Source organism: Peromyscus maniculatus, chromosome 2 (assembly GCF_049852395.1).
Source record: "Peromyscus maniculatus bairdii isolate BWxNUB_F1_BW_parent chromosome 2, HU_Pman_BW_mat_3.1, whole genome shotgun sequence".
NCBI lineage: Eukaryota > Metazoa > Chordata > Mammalia > Rodentia > Cricetidae > Peromyscus > Peromyscus maniculatus.
The window spans coordinates 58528412-58540832 of record NC_134853.1 but is presented as its reverse complement, the minus strand read 5'-3'; positions in this window follow the sequence as shown (position 1 = coordinate 58540832).

Below are 12421 nucleotides of genomic sequence, written 5' to 3'. Positions count from 1 at the left end.
TTAAGGTTATGCTGCTCCAAGGTGTCATTACTGGCATTCGGTGAAGGTTTTATTTTGCATACTTCAAAGCCCAAAGCCGAAGCTATGAAGAACATACAGACTGTTTCTCCACACTATCCCCAGCTCTGCTCAGGAGACAAGATCTCATGGTTGAATGGAGGCTGCTTGCATAATGCCCTTGAACGTGTAAGAAGCGGGCAGCAGGGCTGAGGAGCAGGAAGCAAGAAGCGATATCCTGCCCGCAACATTCCTTGGGCAGGTGGGGCAATCCTCCCGGGGCAGTAAAGAACACCCTGTGGTAACAGTTCACACCGAGGACGTGCAGGGACGTCTGTTATATGCAGGCTGCAGCAGATTCACCGTGATGCAGGGCCCGAGTTAGGTTACTAGGATCACGTACTTGAAGGGACCTTGGAATCTTAGCCCTGTGCTTCTCTCTGCTTCCCAGACGCCATGAGTGCACAAGGGTCTTTGTGCTTGTCAGGATAGGCCATGCTGCTACAGTCCCAAAGAGAAAAGGCCAAGCCAGCGTGGCTGAAACTATGGATCAAAATAAACCTCTCTCTTGCTGATTATTCTCAGATATTTTACCAAGCTGACAGCAAGCTGACAGTTAGTTTTTAATGTGGTAAATATAAAAAAAAAAAAAAAATGGAGTGCTACTCAGCCATAAAAAATGAAGTGTGTGTGTGCATGTGTGTGTGTGTGTGTGTGTGTGTGTGTGTGTGTGTAAGGCACATCTGTGAAGGCCAGAGGAGGATGTCAGGCAGCCTGTTTTATCAGCTTCATCCTGAGACAGGGTCTTTCAAGGTTGGTGATCAACAAACACCAGTGACTTCCTGTTCCTGCCCCCACGGTGCTGGAGTTATAGATGCAGGCACGTGACCATACCTGGTTTTTATGTCGGTGCCGGGGATTTGAATTCAGATCCATACCCTTACACAGCACGTTCTCTTACCTACTGGGCCAACTCCCCAGTCCCCTAAATATTTTAGGTCTGAAGTATCCCTTTGGGTCCTGGTCATTTAAAATATATACACATATTTGTGACTGTGTGTGGTGTGACACATTCTGTGACACTGTGTGACAGACTTTTCCTGGAGAGATGCAAACAAGCATCTACTCACCCCAGACAGGGAACCAGCGGCACACCACGGAAAGGAGATACCATCAGAGTCCAGTTGGTGAACTGATGAGTTGTAGTGCAGTCGCTTTCGAGCAGAAATGACTCTAAGACAACTGCATCACCCAAAGTCGGTACCAGCATGGCTGACGCTCACCTCGCTGGGAACCCGGAGCGCACTGCACAGCCTGCAGGCGGGCGGCTCAGCAGGTTGGAGAGTGTCATCTTCCAGGCAGCTGGTCTGGTCTCCACTTGGAGGCAGCTTGGCAGGTCTGAGCATCTTGTAGGCAGCTTGCCTGAGAATCAAGGCACCTCAGCTTATCTTTTAAGAGTCTGTTAAGCAGCTGGCCTCTCTCTTTCAGGTGACACTCCTTAGCGTTTACGTATGCCTGGGGAAGAAGGGGCCTTGTGTATCCTGACAGTTTCAGTGACTTCCTGTATGAAAACTGAGTTGTTCACTTTGTGAACTTACGTAGCATGTCTGCAGACTGGAATGTTTTGCCTCCCTTTAGAACATCCTATGTCTTTTTTTTTTTTTTCCCATCACAGGCAATTTATTTTGTTCTATTCATTCACAGTTAATACAGAAAATACTTGGACTAATGGGGAGCCGATGGGATACATGCAGAACTGTGAAAGTGATCTCACTTAGCCAGCTGTACACGTAGACTGTAATCTACATTCAGATCATTTCTGAACTAAGACTATCATCTCAGTTTATCTGTTGAGGTCAACCAGGAAACCCTAGAATATACCTTGATTTTTGCAAAAAACAAAATAGGGGGAGGGGTTTCTTCAGCATTTCAGTCCATGAGTAACAGTATCCTAACAGGCAAAATGTTCTCTCACTGTCAACATAGAATGAACTGCTGCTGGAGGTCAACTTGGGCTTTAATTTGCATTAGCACTTACATGCATAGTAGTCCAAGTTGTTGACCTCATGACTTTAAAAAGTAACTCTAAAAAAGTAAAATGGCCCTTCTTGGAAGACTAAAGAAAGACATCCAGCCACAGTTGTAAAAAGTCTCATCAAGCCGGGCGGTGGTGGCGCACGCCTTTAATCCCAGCACTCGGGAGGCAGAGCCAGGCGGATCTCTGTGAGTTCGAGGCCAGCCTGGTCTACCAAGTGAGTTCCAGGAAAGGCGCAAAGCTACACAGAGAAACCCTGTCTCGAAAAACCAAAAAAAAAAAAAAAAAAGTCTCATCAAAACAATATACCCTTTTATGAATTACGCCTCAATTAAAAAAAAAAAAAAGTAGCCCCAAATAAGAAGCAGCTCTGAAAAAGAAAATATAACTTAAGATATTTGAAAAAAAACAAGGTGAATACAGGTTCAAAAATAATTAAGATACATTTTCTTAAGGCTACCTAGAATTAGGCTTTAAGGAATTCTACCATTTCAAGTTTACCACTAGTTACTAGATACCTATTTACAAACAAGATGTTCACTTTTTTTGTTCCTTTATCAAGAGAAAAATCTACCTTCAGACTATGAGGGTGGTGATGGGGAGGGACTAGAAAACAAGATTCAAACAATCCCATGCAAATATCACATTTTTCAAATGGAAGAACTCCAAACTGCACTAGAAGTTCCAAGACACTTTCCATTGAAATGATTTAAGTACAACTACATGGCACCAAGGTTTAGGCCTAATATAGGCCTGACAACCAAGTCCTTGTTTTCTGGAAGAAAGGCCTCAAAAGTCCCACTCAATTCCACATAACAATACTTCAAAGATCAATTAGGTTTTCCTTTCCTTAATATTTTTGTTTTTGACTGCTAATCTTAAAGACTAGATTAAAACTTAGCTCATTTCCCAGAAGGCATTGCTTCCCTTTGCTCTATGAAAGAGTCCACCAAGACCTCTTCCTCAAAACCATCTAGCCCCCAGCCTCCAGTCTGTGCTTGTGATGCATCTTTCTCAACATCCTGAAAAGGTAATGTAGGTAAAATATGCTCATAAACATTAAAACTAGTTGTTAGAAAGACGTAACTAGCTTTATAATTTAAGTTTTAAAACATAAATACTTGCAGCTTGATCTGCACTGACAATGATTGTCAAGCCTAGAATTCAACATTTACAAATTCTCATTCACACACACAAAACACGCTATTATCACACAACTTGTGTCTTGAGAGAATCTTCTGCTTTTTAAATCTTTGGCCTCCCAGTCTATCCCAAGTTCAACCAACTTTAACTAAAACTTCACTCAGAATTTCACCAAGCTTTTCACCCACACATTAATGCTTGTTGTATCTTTCATCAACTGTCAAAATCTGAAGCCTGCTCAGAGATCGCCAGGTAAAAGAAAATAAATGAAATACACAGAGGTTATTTCAAAACAGAACATGACCATCATCAAAAAAAAAAAAAAAAAAATGTCACGATTCCCGATTGGGATCATCTTTTGTTTCCCACGTTGGACTATTTCACACTCCGGCATTGGCCAAAGGACACGAGAGCTGGTTCTGGAGCATACAGTTTCTCACACAGGTGTCCCCAGAGGAACACCAGAGACAAAGTCACGTGAGGCCTCTCCCGTACAGAGACTGTCTCACAGGGGCAGTGAGGGTGGACACCCACTAGTTTGTGGAGATCCCTGAGAGAGTATGATTCTTAAAATCTGGACTGTACATAATTCACATCAGCCCTGTTCAGGTACTTACTGGAAGAAAGATGCAGCTGTTTGCCAGAACTCAGCACTCCACTCTAGATCTCTGCTGCCTTAGTCTCCGTCGTGGATTTCCGAGTTCTGGTAGTTACCTGGACCACTGAGGCATTGCCACAAGACTTCTTCTCTTTTGAAACATACTTTTTCTCTAGATATTAGGATAGCTACACCAGCTTGTTTCTTAGGTCCATTTGCTTGGAAAGCCTTTTCCCAGCCCTTTACTCAGAGGTAGTGTCTATCTTTGAAGTTAAGGTGTGTTTCTTGTATGCAGCAGATGGATGGGTTCTGTTTTCTTATCCATTCTGTTAGCCTATGTCTTTTTATAGGTGAGTTGAGACTATTGATATTGATGGATATTAATGACCAGTGATTGTTAATTCCTGTTATTTTTTGTGGTTGTGTTGTGTTGTCCTTCTGTGGTGTATGTTGATGTGGGATTATCTATTGCTTGATTTTTCATGGATGTGTTTAGCTTCTTTGGGTTGAATTTTCCCTTCTAGTGCTTTCTGTAAGACTGGGTTTGTAGACAGATATTGATTAAATCCGGTTTTATCCTGGAATATTTTGTTTACTCCGCCTATGGTGATTAAGAGTTTTGTTGGGTATAATAGTCTGGGTTGGCATCCGTGGTTTCTTAGTGTCTGCATGAGATTTGTCCATGATCTTCTAGCTTTCATAGTCTCTATTGAGTAGTCTGGTGTTATTCTGATGGGTTTACCTTTATATGTTACTTGGTCTTTTTCCTTTGCGGCTCTTAATATTTTTTCTTTGTTCTGTGTGTTTAGTGTTTTGATTATTATGTGGCGAGGGGACTTTTTTTTTTTGGATCCAGCCTACTCGGTGTTCTGTAAGCTTCTTGTATCTTCATAGGTATTTCTTTCTTTAGGTTAGGAAAGTTTTCTTCTATGATTTTGTTGAATATATTTTCTGTGCCTTTGAGTTGGTATTCTTCTTCTTCTTCTATCCCTATTATTCTTAGGTTTGGTCTTTTCATGGTGTCCCAAATTTCCTGGACGTTTTGTGTTACGACTTTTTTGTCTTTAGTGTTTTCTTTGACTGACGAATCTATTTTCTCTATCGTGTCTTCAGTATGAGAGATTCTCTGTTCCATCTCTTGCAATTGGTTGGTTATGCTTGTTTCTGTAGTTCCTGTTCGTTTTGTCAGGATTTCTATTTCCAGCATTCCCTCAGCATGTGTTTTCTTTATTGTCTCAAATTCATTTTTCAGATCTTGGAATGTTTCTTTCATCTGTTTAATTGCTTTTTCTTGGCTTGATTTGATTTCTTCCCATTTTTTGTTCGTTTCTTCTTCCATTTCTTTAAGGGAGTTTTTTATTTCCTCTTTAATGGAGTTTTTCATTTCCTCTTTAAGGGAAGTTTTTATTTCCTCTTTAAGAGAGTTTTTCATTTCCTCTTTAAGGAAAGTTTTTATTTCCTCATTGAGGGAATGTTTTATTTCTTCTTTAAGGGCCTCTATCATCTTCTTAAAGTCATTTTTAGGGTTGATTTCTTCTGTTTCTTCTCTCATGGTATGTTTAGGTCTTGCAGGTGTAGAATCACTAGGTTCTGATGTTGCCATATAGGTCTTTATGTTGTTGCCTGTATTTTTGCACTGGCATCTTCTCATCTTTTCCTCTCTGCGGTGCAGGTGGTGTCTGTGTCTGACAGTGCCTCTCTTGTTCTAATTTTTAGTCTTGGTTTAGTAGGGGTTCTTGGTTAAATTGGTGCTATTGGGCTGTTTCTTCAGGGACAGCTGATTTCAGTCAGTGAATTATATACTTATGATTCTGGTGATCTGGTTTAGTGGCTGGGTAGCGCCTTCTTCTGTGTTCCCAGGTCACGTTTTATTCATTTGTCAACTCCTCAGCTGATCTCGTTTCTTCAGACTTCAAACTGTAGGCATCTGAATCCTCTCCCAGATGGGTTTCAGCTGAGCAGGGTAGTCTCACCAACACCTCCAAGTTGTTGGGTTTCACAGGATCAGCAGTTGGGGCCTGGGTTGTCCCCAGATGGAGTGCCCAGACTCGCCCTGGTTCCGACCCACGGAGATAGCCTCTTCCCCAGGTGTTGGGGCTAGGGGCGTCCCCGTTCCAAGCTGCGTCTGCCCCTCTCCGTCCCTGGGCCTGTCCACCCCTGCGGCCCACCGCCACAGGCCCACCTGTGTCCACTTGTCTCCGCTGCCGCCGGGCCTGTATGTCCCTGTCAGCTGCCGCTGGGTCTGTCTGCCTCTGCCGGCTGCCACTGCGGGCCTACCTACCTCTGCTTGTCACTGCTGCCGGGCCCATCCACCTCTGCGGGCCGCCACCGGGCCTGTATGTCTCTGCCGGTTGCCGCTGGGCCTGTATGTCCCTGTTGGCCGCTGCCACCGGGCCCGTCCACCTCCGCAGGTCGCCGGCCTGCGTCCGCCTGTCTCCACTGCGTGGCCCGTCCACTTCTGTGGGCTGCCGCCGGGCCCGTCTACCTCCGTGGGCCGCTGCCACAGGCCTACCTGCGTCTGCTTGTCTCCGCCATCTTGAATCTCCCTCCTATGTCTTAATAATGGGTTTCCTCTGAGATGGACAGGAAACTGTTACGGAATGCATGTGAAGGTCAGAGGACAACTTTCCAGGAGGTGCTTCTCTCCCACCTTGTTGAGGAAGGGTCCTTCCTTGTTTCTGCCACTTGTGCATGCCAACCTAGCTGGCTCACAGGCCTCCTAGGACAGCCCTACCACCAGCCCCAGCTCCAGAATTTTTGGTCTGTTAAGTCTGGAGTTCAGGGTCAAATATGAGCAGAGAAGGAAATCTCCATAACACAGTCACAAACAAGAAGTAAGGAAAGATACTGTGTTGGTTGATCTTGTCACCTTGACAGGACCTGGAATCTACTAAAAGGCGCATCTTTTGGTTGGTCAGTTCCAGAGTGGATTACCTGGAAGAAGACCCTTCCCCAGAGTGGGTGGAACCTTCTAGCTGCAGCCTAGATGTCAAGAGATCCAAGCAAAAGGCCATCTTGGCTTCCGGCCTGCGTTCTTGCTGGTGACGTTGCATCGGCCACTGCTGTTGCTGCTGCTGCCCTGCCCCACTGTGTCAGAGGCCACCAGCACCCACCAGGAGTCTCCCAGGCCTTCAGTTCAGGTTGGGTCTGCAGAGGCATCTGGTTTATGGACTGAGGGGCTACCAGGTTCTTAGCCTCTCCAACTTATAGGTGACCACTGATGGGCTTGCTCAGCCCACGTTGTGGAAGCCACCCTAGTGATCCCATGTATTATGCACATTCTGTTCTGTTACACTAGAGAACCCTGCCTAATGCAGGCACTGTGATGCCTAGAAAGCAGAGAGAGCTTTTACCTCATGTATTTAACACCAAAGATCCCTCTGCTTTCCATTCATTTCTTAAGAGTTTGGAGAGACTCCTGCCAGGGAACCAGGTAGGTGGACTGCAGACCTTCATCTTCCTCTGTTCTCCAGACCCAACCCCTCAGTCTCATCCCCAACTCTACTGGGGATGCTGTGAATGTGTTGTTCTGATTGATTGATAAATAAAACACTGATTGGCCAGTAGCCAGGCAGGAAGTATAGTGTAGGTGGGATAAGGAGAGAGGAGAATTCTGGGAGGTGGAAGGCTGAGTCAGGGGATGCTGCTAGCAGCCACCACCATGAGAAGCAAGATGTAAGGTACTAGTAAGCCACAAGCCACATGGCAACTTATAGATTAATAGAAATGGGTTAATTTAAGATATAAGAACTAGATAGGAAGAAGCCTGAGCCATTAGGCCAAACAGTTTGATTAATATAAGTCTCTGTGTGTTTATTTGGGTCTGAGTGGCTACGGGACTGGCAGGTAAGGCAGGCTGGGACACAGGAAAACTTCAGCTACACAACTCTGCAACAGAAATCCTTCTACAGCCTCCCCTGCCCCCAGTCCTCATCTACTGTGCATCTCACAGATCTCCCTCCTAACTGTCCTTCCCCCACTCATTGCTTTATCCCATCCCCCAACTCCAGCAGGCATACATACCCTGCTAACCCAAAGGCCACTCGTTTCAGGGAAGCTGATAGGCTGACTTCAGATCTTCTCCTCTCCTTCTTTCCCTCCATTCCTAACCCCCTCAGTCCCATCCCAGCTCTGTAGCAGAACATCTGCTGCTGTCTCCCTTTCCTCTCCAACCCCATCCCCCATCCCCAAGGACCACAAAGATCTTCTCCTCCAACCTTCCCTCTCCCAGCTCATCCTAGTATCCCAGCCTCCAACACCTGCAGGCGTTACCTGAGCCTCAGGACCTGAGGACATATGACTCAGACCCCTAGCCTGTCCCCATTCTTAAGGGTCAGCTCCCAATATCTAGAAATACATTTTACCTGGAATTTCCAGTAGCCACAACTATCAGGTCCAAAGAAAATTTCCCACTAGACAACACATAGCTATCACACTCTCCAAAAATCTAGAGAGGAAACAGAAACCAAGGAACCAAACACCCACCCAACAAAGACAAATCCAGAAACCAGCACCTAGACCTATAATCATCCCAATTCCAGATGCCTAGAGGCCAGTGGAAAAACAATAATAATAGCCAGGGCAATATATCTCCATAGAGCCCAGCTATCCTACCACAGCAGGCCTGAATACTCCAACAAAGCTGAAACACAGAAAAAATTAAAATCACCCGTATGAAGATGATAGCGATCCTTAAAGAGGAAATCAATAAATCCCTTAGAGAAATCCAGGAAAGCACAAACAGTGGAAGGAAATGAATATAACTACTTTAAGACCTGAAAGTAGAAATCGAATCAATAAAGAAAACCCAAAATGAAGCAATTCTGGAAATGAAAAATTTAGGAATTCAAACATTAACTACAAAAGTAAGCTTTATTAACAAAATACAAGAGATGGAAGAGAGAATCTCAGGTGTTGAAGATATGATACAAGAAATGGATATATTGGTCAAATAAAACATTAAATCTAAAAAAATTCCTGACACAAAACATCCAGGAAATCTGGGACATTATGAAAAGATCACACCTAAGAATAATATAGGAATAGAGGAAAGAAAAGAATCCCAGCTCAAAAGCCCACAAAATATTTTCAACAAAATCATAGAAGAAAATTTTCCTGACCTAAAGAAGGAGATTCCTATAAAGGTGTAAAAGCATACAGAATACCAAATAGATTGGATCAGAAAAGAAACTTCCCTTGGCACATAATTATCAAGACCCTAAATGTACAGAACAAAGAAAGAATATTAAAAGCTGTAAGGGAAAGAGACCAAGTAACAAAGTAGACCTATTAGAATTACACCTGACTTCTCAATGGAGACACTAAAAGCCAGAAAGGCCTGGACAGATGTGCTACAAGCTCTAAGAGACCACAGTTGGAAGTCCAGACTACTATACCCAGCAAAACTTTCAATCACTATATGGAGAAAATAAGATATTCCATGACAAATAAATACAGAGACCCATGGGCAGATACTATGCAGAGAGAGAGAGAGAGAGAGAGAGAGAGAGAGAGAGAGAGAGAGAGAGGAGCCTTAGAACACACATCTCTAAATGGGATGTCTCCATCAAATCCCTCCCCTCAGAGCTCAGGGCATCCCATGGAAGAGGAGGCAGAAAGATTGTAAGAGTCAGAGGGTGTGGAGGACACCAGGAGAATGAGGCTCTCTAAATCAACTAAGCAGGGCACATATGAACTCACAGAGCCTGAAGCAGCAAGCACAGGGCCAACATGGGTCTGCACCAGGTCTTCTGAGTATATATTATAACTTCCAGCTTAGTATTTTCACAGGACTCCTAAGTGTGTGACTGAGTGGGTCTCTGATTCCTGTGTCCGCTCTTGGGGCTCTTTTCCTTCTGTTTGCTTGCCTTGTCCAGCCTCAATGTGATGGATTTTGTTTTATCTTTGATTTTGTTGTGTTTGGTTGTTATCTCTTAGAAATCTGTTCTTTTCTAATGAGAGATGTAAAGGGGGTGGATTTGGATGGGGGAGGTGGGGAAGGACTGGGAAGAATAGAGGGAGAGGAAACCATAATCAGGATATCTTATGTAAGAAAAGAATCTATTTTCAATTTAAAAAAAAAGAGTTTGGAGGGCTGGAGAGATGAGATAGCTCAATAGGTAACTGATTGCTGCAAGCATGAAGTCCTGATTCAGATCCGGATTCAGATCCGAATATGGCAATGCATGTAACCCCAGTGCTGGGCCCCCAGATAGGAAGATCCCAGGGCCTCCCCATGCAGCCAGTTTAGCAAAAAAGCAAGCTTGAAGTTCAGTGAAAGACTCTGTCTCCAAAATGTGGGAAGTGATTGGGGAAAGACATGTCAGTGTTAACTTTTAACCTCTACACAATGACACAGACAAGCACACATGAACTCACACACACACACACACACACACACACACACCAAATGTAGTTGGGCCTCCATACCTACAAGTTCTGCATCCATGTATTCAACTCACTCTGAATAAAGATTTATCAGTAATTGTAATAGGACAGGCCCATAGGGTTGAGGAAATTGCCTCAGACCAATAGCCAAGGCATGCACATAAAGAACTCCTTAAGAGCCAACCTGAAGTCTGCCTGAGGGCCTAGCAACAGGAGCTGTCAGAGTTCCTAGTTGCTGTCAGAGTTCCTGATCATTCTGAGTCTGCCTGAGGACCTAGTAACAGTCGATGTGATATCAGAGTTCCTGATCATGCCCAGCCAATGAGGGATGACCACACAGACTGGGCACTGAGAGAATGGTATATAAGGCCTTCCCTGTTATTGAATAAAGGAGTTTGTTATTTGCTTTCAATAGACACCTGGTGTCTGAGTCGTTGATGCTGTGCCTTCTCACCCCCTCCCCCGAGGAAGATGTTAGAATTCAGCAACAAGTAATAATACACATTAATATTGAACACATGCAGGCATACTTTCAAGTGTGTTAGTATGTGTGTGTGGTGTATGCATATGTGTATAGTGGCTTCACGTGCTTGAATGTTCACTCACAAAGACTAGAGGAGAATATTAGGTGTCTTGCTTCATTACTGTCCACCTATTCCTTGAGACAGGGTCTCTTTCTGAATCTAGAACTAGGATAGTGGCCAGCAAGCCCCAGAAGTCCTCCTGTCTCCACTATGCCCCCTACACACACACACACACACACACACACACACACACACACACACACACACACACACACACCACAGCACTAGGGTTGCAGACATGCACATAACCACACACAGATTTCTGGGTGGATGCTGGTGATTTCAACCCACTGTCTTTCAAATTTGAGCAGCAATGTTCTTACCCATTGAACCACCTCTCCAGTCCCCAGATTTTTTCCTGTCATTCTCTAAATGATACAGTATAACTAATTATAAAGTATTAGGTATACTGCAAATAGATTTCCATGGGCATATATGTTGTGTGGCACTATTCCTGTGCATATGCGAGCAAACGTGAACCACTCCAGATAGGAAACCGATGACAGACCAATAAGGACACCACCAAAGTCCAACTCAGTGAACCAATAAGCTTTATTGGGGTTACTTATAGGAGCAGTAATGACTCAGAGACAGCTGCATCAACAAAGTCCACCCCATCATGGGTGACAGCTCACAACAGCTGGAAATCCAGAGCTCACTGCATGACTCACAGGCAGCTGGATGGGTTGGAAAGTGTCCCTTCCAGGTAGTTTGGCTGGTCTTTGCCCCTTCCAGACAACTTGGATCACCTGAAAGCAACTTTCAGTGGTTCTTATTGCTTATATATATTTTGTGGAGGAGCGATAGTTTATCTATTTGGTTTCAGGGTTTTCCTGAAACTTTTGAGTTATTTGTTTCCTGAGCTTAACCTAAATGGGCTTCTTCCCTGTGGGATGGAGGACATCACCTTCTTTTAGCACATCCTAAAGAGCTTCCTTCCAAAATAAAGTATTCCAACTTGGGGGAAATTGCTATAGAACAAATGGTTTGGAGACAGGCTTCTAAAGAAAGAACTTGGGTTAAATGAGGGCACTGATATGGGCCCTGACCAAATATAACTAAGGAGAAAAGGACATAGGTGGGTATAAAGGAAAGAAGGCAAGGGTGCAGCAAGATGGTGGCCATTGGAAAGTCAAGGAGAGAGGCCTCTGGGGAGACCACATCTGCCAGCACCTTGACCTTGGACATTAGTCTCTAGAACTGTGAGAAAAGAAATCTCTGTTAATCAGGCCATTTGGTCTACAGTCCTTGACACAGCAGGTTAGCAGACTAGGAGAGCATTCTACACACTGACCCAAGTGCTGGAGTATCCCGAACAGTAGGTAAGGTTTAGCTTTGGATCTGGAAACCTAGACAGCTCAGTGGCCCTAGTGGTGAGGGAGAAGACAGCGGCAAAGATGTTGACTTTAAAGGTAATTGTTTCATAAAATAAAAATGAAAAAACAGTCTTTTTAAACCTCCCGTAGCCCAGGCTGGCCCCCAGTATGCTGTGAAGCTATGGCCAGCTTTGAACTCCAGGTCCTCTCACTCCTGCTTCCCAAGTGTTGAGATTACAGACAGGTGCAAACCATGGCTGTCAACACAGTCATTTTCAATATCAATGGTAATTATTTAATTTATGTCCTTCTAAGTTTGCTACTTGAGTTTGGAGAAAGCTCTTGGTGACCTTTCATTGTG